This window comes from Bombyx mandarina, chromosome 10 (assembly GCF_030267445.1).
Source record: "Bombyx mandarina strain Sakado chromosome 10, ASM3026744v2".
NCBI lineage: Eukaryota > Metazoa > Arthropoda > Insecta > Lepidoptera > Bombycidae > Bombyx > Bombyx mandarina.
The window spans coordinates 10,047,275-10,054,452 of record NC_143217.1 but is presented as its reverse complement, the minus strand read 5'-3'; the positions used below and the strand labels follow the sequence as shown (position 1 = coordinate 10,054,452).

General features: G+C 34.7%; 1 long non-coding RNA gene across 1 annotated transcript; it reads right to left on the bottom strand.

Moving 5' to 3' along the window:
- Positions 1-6,520: 6,520 nt before the first annotated feature.
- On the bottom strand, positions 6,521-6,848 carry LOC149502222 (uncharacterized). Its single transcript, XR_016323664.1, has 2 exons — positions 6,732-6,848; positions 6,521-6,632 (listed from the first exon to the last, which is right to left on the bottom strand). It is a non-coding gene; the product is annotated as an uncharacterized LOC149502222 (long non-coding RNA).
- Positions 6,849-7,178: the final 330 nt, after the last annotated feature.

Sequence of the window (7,178 nt, the reverse complement as noted above, 5' to 3'; positions counted from 1 at the left end):
ATAATTAAAGGTGCGTTTTATTTAGTATTATCATCAACAGCTCGATGCTTTTAATTAAACTTTTATTGAGTTTACTCTATTCAAATAGCTGAAGAAGTTTTTTATGTATGATATTTTAGCCTTTCACCCGATCACGACTTAGTCGGACCTGTTGTGAGTCCGCACGGGTAGGTACCACCGCCCCGCCTATATCTGCCGTGAAGCAGTAATGCGTTTCGGTTTGAAGGGTGGGGCAGCCGTTGTAACTATACTGAGACCTTAGAACTTATATCTCAAGGTGTTTGGCGCATTTACGTTGTAGATGTCTATGGGCTCCAGTAACCACCTAACACCAGGTGGGCTGTGAGCTCGTCCACACATCTAAGCAATAAAAAAAAAAGATCTCCAACATGGATCGACCTCATTAAATCTGTGACTCACTCCAACATAAACGATTGCTCTCACTCTGCGAAACACCGTGCCACATGGCGTCGCATCGCGAGAGCATCGGTATCGCAGGATCGGACTGATGCATGACCACGACCACTCTGTCAAGAGTGTACGAATAGGAAGAAGAAGAAGCCTTTCACCCCTCGATATGATGTTATGTTTTATTTTAGTAGATGAAGCGATTATCCGGAGCTCTTAGACAACAATTCAAATGAGAACAATTTTTGCAAAGGATATGTTGCAATGCTTAAGAATGCTTAGAGCAGCGGTCTGGATTGTTGAATAAGACAAAGACTGAAAGGTTCATTTAGATAAGGAAACAATATTAATTGCACTGAACACATCCAAAATTTGACCAACCTATGTTCTTATTGTGTAAGCTCTTTTCGCGTCTAGCCATGCGACTATGCTTTACTCAAAATCCCCGAAGAAACGTTAACAATTCTTTTTTATGAGTTCTATTTCATTATTTGCAATTTTTTCAGTTGAAATAATTGAAAAACATAAATCCACCATAAATTACAAATTTGCATAATAATTAGGTCTGGTCCTATTGGGAGACCTTTCTGGTAAACACCACGAAACATGCATTCGATCCTCTTTAAAGGGTGATAAAAATATAATTGAGTCTTCAAGCGAATGTCTTAAGGAGAATGGCGGCTTCATTTTGTGGTACCTGTGGACTCCTATTACTACATAAATAAGATCGTAATTCGTCTTTTTTTTTATTGCTTGGATGTGTGGACTATCTCACAGCCCACCTGGTGTTAAGTGGTTACTGGAACCCATAGACATCCACAACGTTAATGCGCCACCCACCTTGAGATATAAGCTCTAAGGTCTCAAGCAATTTTCGTAAAAAGGGATAGATACAAAGTTTTTGCTTCACGTATTAATAATATATAGATTCCACATAATACCTAATTGTAATCCTCATTAAATTGAATTAACTTCTACCAGCCATATTCCCTGAACATCTGTCACTTTTCTGATTTTAATAGTAATAAAAATTATAATTCTGATTTCCTTGACCTACCTACCTACGCACATAAAATGTTATTGTTTAATCAATAAGTTAAATTCCTTTATTTTATCTAAAACTATCTTAAACCAATTATATGTAACATTTTCAAAGACGTCACAACATTATTATCTATTCCAATTTGTTATTTTACTGTGGAAAATTTTACTGTGGAAAATTATGTTCGTAGAATTACATTTCATCCCTATAAAATAATATTAATCAATTTTCCTCAATACTATAAGTAAGTTTCCAATTACATAGACACAAATGTATTGTAATGTATCTAAAGTTTTATTAATATTTTTTGACAACATGCAATGTAGGTAATGATTTTTTTTTGCTTAGATGGGTGGACGAGCTCACTGCCCACTTGGTGTTAAGTGGTTACTGGGGCCCATGGACATCTATAACGTAAATGCGCCACCCACCTTGAATCAAATCAAATCAAATCACGTACGAGAGTACGTATTTCATTAGAAAAATTGGTACCCGCCTGCGGAATTCGAACACCGGTGCATCGCTCAACACGAATACACCGGACGTCTTATCCTTTAGGCCACGACGACTTCGAATTGTATTGTATTGTAATATATCTAAAGTTTTATTCATATTTTTTTGACAACACGCAATGTAATGAAATTAAAGAACATCTAAATCGTAATGCTCGAAGGTACGCGAAGGAGGTTTGCCAGGTGAAAAACTTTTATAGTACACCGTCTCTAAAACATTATTAATAAATAGAAAAGTAATTATGATTAACTTATTAAATGAATGATTATTGTTTGGGCGTCTTCCGTGCCCAGGCGGTAGCTTAAAGCTTCGATCACTGTCTTTAATTATCTGTTAGTATTTTTAAGGTTTCAATCGTTTTGTACTAAACAGATTAATTTACGATTTTATTTTGTGTGTGTTATTATTTTACATATATATGTGTCTCGCTCTTTTAATATTAAATAATATTTATTATTGAGATTCAGGTCAAAAGGTTTTCTGAACTCACTGGTTGAGTATTTTTGTATCACTAGCTCCTCGGTAATTCAAAGAGTTGGGTTCATGTTACTTATTAATTTAAGTGTAGGTTAACTTATAAATAGAAATGACAGTGTTGATTACTAATGCAATTGTGGTTGGCTTTGATTTCATTATTGGCTTGAAGATTATTCCGGTTTCGTTCCGAAGGCTTGAGAGATCATAAATTATTAATACTGTGTTTTCTAATTCGAAATGATTGATAATAAATTACTAACTTAATCAGATTCGTAAATACGTGTTTGTCTATTGTGAACCTATACCAATAATAGGGCCAAAATAGTGTACGATACCAGATCAGTATACACTAAAATACGTGGAGCTTTTTTAAATTAGTGGGCTGTATTGAAATTTTATGTCACAGGCGCGCAAAAAAAATCAGCTCAAAACCAAACTCAGTCATTTAACGATCTCTAAAATAATTTTACAATCAAACGCAATTGATAGTAACGATACGTTAATTACGTACGGAACCGTTGAAGTGCTCGTATACTTATCAAACGCGTTTCATTCATGTTTACAAACAAAAAGATCAACGCACGGTAAGTAGGTTAGTGCAGTGTGGCCGCGTGCGGACGAGTCGCGCCGGCGGATGGTTGCGCGGGTCGTGGTCGCACGATACACAAGCTTGTAAGACTCTCTTTTAGGTGTCGAAAAAAAAAAAAAACACAAAAAACATCATTAATTTTAACACTAATATGAATCTATAATTAACTCGTAACGCGAAGAAGAAAACAAGAAATTTAGTGTTGAAAAAAATGAAAAAGAAGAAGTTTGTGTGAAGAAGTGTTGAAAAAGAAGTATTAAAAATCATTATCAATTCTTACACAATAACCGAACTACGTAACAAACGCCTCTATCATTAGAGTACAGTGATAAGGAGTACTAATAACGTGAAATAGAATAGAAACGATAAGAGAACATGTTTGTAAATCTCATATTATGAAATAAAAATTTTTTAGAACAAAATAATAAAAATAAAATTGAAGTAAGAATCTTAAATGGTGTATTATTACATAAGAGATCTTCATTGAAACAAAAGTTATTGTTAACAAGAACTATAAAAATAATTTGAACTATATTTTAGTAAACGTCATTAAAAGATGCTAATATTTTGAAATATTATTGCATGTTGACATTTCATCGAACGTCTTCAAATCGAGAAAATCTTGTTCGCTTTCAACCTGCGCATAAACGGAAAAAGCACTATCAATGTGCAATTTAGTAGAACGATGGTCGGCAACACACCCGTTAAGAGTTCAATCCACTCATTAAATATTGGATTAACTTAATTTTTAAGGCTTAGAAAATACAGTGCTACATTTGACAAAGAGCAGGGAGTGTTTCTTCCCATAAACGTCAAAGCCAAAATGAACCGTGAAATTACAAGAAACTGGTGGTAGGACCTCTTGTGAGTCCGCGCGGGTGGGTACCACCGCCCTGCCTATTTCTGCCGTGAAGCAGTAATGCGTTTCGGTTTGAAGGGTGGGGCAGCCGTTGTAACTATACTGAGACCTTAGAACTTATATCTCAAGGTGGGTGGCGCATTTACGTTGTGGATGTCTATGGGCTCCAGTAACCACTTAACACCAGGTGGGCTGTGAGCTCGTCCATCCATCTAAGCAAATAAAAAAAAAGCAAAAAAAAAAAAAAGATAAGTCTTTGTTAGAATTTAAAAAGTTTCAACTGACAATAGCTTTTTAAATAAAGAATATTTCGAAAGAATTATGTTGCTTAAAGGTTAAGAGATTTAAATGAATCTTCAATTACTTAATAGCGTTTACATGTTACAATATTTACAGTATTTAGATTGAGCTGGTTTAATATGGAATAATTCAATAATTAGCTACGCTTCTTCAACAATAGGAACTCACTTTTCTCACTGTTTGTACCATGATAAATAGTTCCTCACCTAAAATGGCAATTTTCCTTTCTACTAATAACGATTATTAACTGTTAAGCTTTACAGTTTCAATCAAAACATTTCCAATACATAATAATAAATGCACATTAAATGAACTGAAATAGAAGGAAGGCAACAATCGCTCGTTTGCGCAGGAGAAATCGTTACAATGCCCTCTCGCAAACGCGCCGGAAGAAAGTTCCTAACGATTTGCATAGCGTTCAGCGAGCGAATAGTGTCGACAAGCGACCGAACAACGATCCCGCGCTCGCGATGGCCCACATAGACATGCTTCATAGTTTATTGTCGCGGACCTATTTCCGTGGGTGCACGACGCCGACCACCGCCTGGCCCGCGGCCCGACACACTTCGCTCACTCCGAAAGTTTCTCCGATAGAGAAACCTACAATATCTAATAGCACCGACATCCGTGTATGCAGATTTACAGAGCAAACCACCACAGAGATTGTGACCTAAATATGCGAACTTGCCTACAACCAGACTAAACCAATTGTTCTATACGGACTCTGCTTCATATATCTAAATTACGTTATTCGATTTTCATTGAAGTTAGCTAAATGAATTCGTCCATAATTAATTAACTTAGCGCGGTTTTTACTGTACTGTTAGAATCACATAGAGGCAATAACCGAAGGAGAATCAATGACAGCATTAATTCGTTTTCATTCTCAATAGTGATACGCAAGAAAGACTTGCACTATTACGTTAGAAAGCGTAGACCATTTCACCATGGAACCTAGAAAGTGTGCATAGAAAGAAAGTGAAGAAATTGAAAAAAATAGCTGTAAAACTATGTATATGGCGCGAAAATAGCTCAACGGATAAACAATACGGGCCTAAAGTTTCCAGTTGGTTTGTCATCACTTTTCCCCGAGATGAATCTATTGCATTCGCTTGCACACGTTTCTCGGCTCACGTTTGCCTAGTTCTTGTATCAATGCACTTATTTTTACTTTCTTTTCCGTTCGCTCTTGTTTGTTTCACCAAGCAGCTCTGTACGTACATAGTAGATATCACACATATTCAAAGTGAAAACAAAAACTGACGCTTTCGTGCGCTATGAGAAATGAAGACGAAAAACTATTCACAACGATGTTTACAACGTTTTGTATAGCTGTTGCACCAACGTCACGTCAATTCTTAGTATTAATTTAATCAGAATAAGGCATTATATTTTAGATTCCAGTGCCTAAAAAAATATATCTCATTTGTATGACTATTTACGGTGAACTAAACCTTTGAAACAAAACTGTTACTTTATTTATAAATCTTTAACAATTCATTTGTTTCAATACAATTTTTTATATGTAAGGAATTTATTGATCTACATTTGGGGAATCAAAATCTACATTTCAAAGTAGGTGTCATTTTTTCTCTTAAAAAAAATGAGTAGCGTTTGTGGCTGAAAGTGAAAATCTTGTTGCTGTACCGGTAAAATGGGGCGATTAGGGATTGAAAGGCGAATCGGGAAAAAACCGGGAAAATCTTTCGACGCTCAATATAAGTTTTATATTCGTTGCAAAATCTTCCATTTTTTTGTAGTTTAATAGTAGAATGTTGAAAGTTCACAAAACAACTCTGAATATGCATGTTAATAGCTGCTAACTTATAAAAAATCGCGTTTCAAATTAACTTCCTGTGGTGGTAATTATTTTAGTGCTAGAAACTTTGCTCTCTTTTATTTATTTGATAATAATAGAAGACGACTATGATTTATAAACGTTATTTAGTGTTTGAACCAGCATATATATTAAAGGTAAGTCTTAGTTGTTATTGGTTTTAATGTATTTGATTAAATAAAAATACATGTAAAAATCTGTTGTTTTTGGGGATATTGGGGACGTCTTAGGTACAAATAACAACGAAAAAGGGGTCAATTGGGATGAGAATACGTGAAATGGAAACGACATAAGTATAAATAGGTACAGGTTTGTAGGGTTGTCTATGTAGTTATAACAATATTTTTTAAATTTGTTGGTAAAAATCTGGTTTATCGAAGCGAAATTGGGAATAAGTCTTTAGTTGAAATAGATAAGCAATTTAATATAAGTAAGTCGATTTTGCAGAGACATGTAACAAGATCAATGAAATCTCAAGGTGGACAAAAATGTCTAAGTTATACATAATAAAATATTTAATATTTGTTCAGAGTGGGGGTATTCATCTGATTAATCCATGGAATAACCGACACACCTAATCTCTTAACCCAGATAGAAATATCAGCCCCTAAGTACTTACCAAGAACGGAGAAATATAAACCGTTTCTAAGAAAGCCCACTATATATATGTAAATATATATATATATATATTTTGTTGTTACTGCACTGTCGATTGCACCTATAATTGAGGTGATGTCTGCCATGTACTTTTGTCAGTTTTTCAATTTTTTTTATTGATGATCACTTTGTTGGTGCAACTAAATAAATAAATAAATTAAAACTATATATAAAAATAAAAGTAGTGCCAACCCTAGCAAATTTCTCATTTCATCCCAATTAACCGCAATTTTCGGGTAAATAGGGATTACACCTATTTTTGCATTTTTTGCTTAAACTGGAATGCTAGTTGCATAATTTTAAATTAGACAGCAAAGGTGCCCCCAAGACTCAATCATTTTGATCCTGATATAGCATTATATACATCAACAACTACCTTAAAATTGCTCTTAAAGTTGGAATTTGTCCCTAATCGCCCCATTTTACGGTATATAACAAACACACTTACGATAGTCGTAAGCATGGTTCACGTTGCGTGCGACTTACATATGCAACC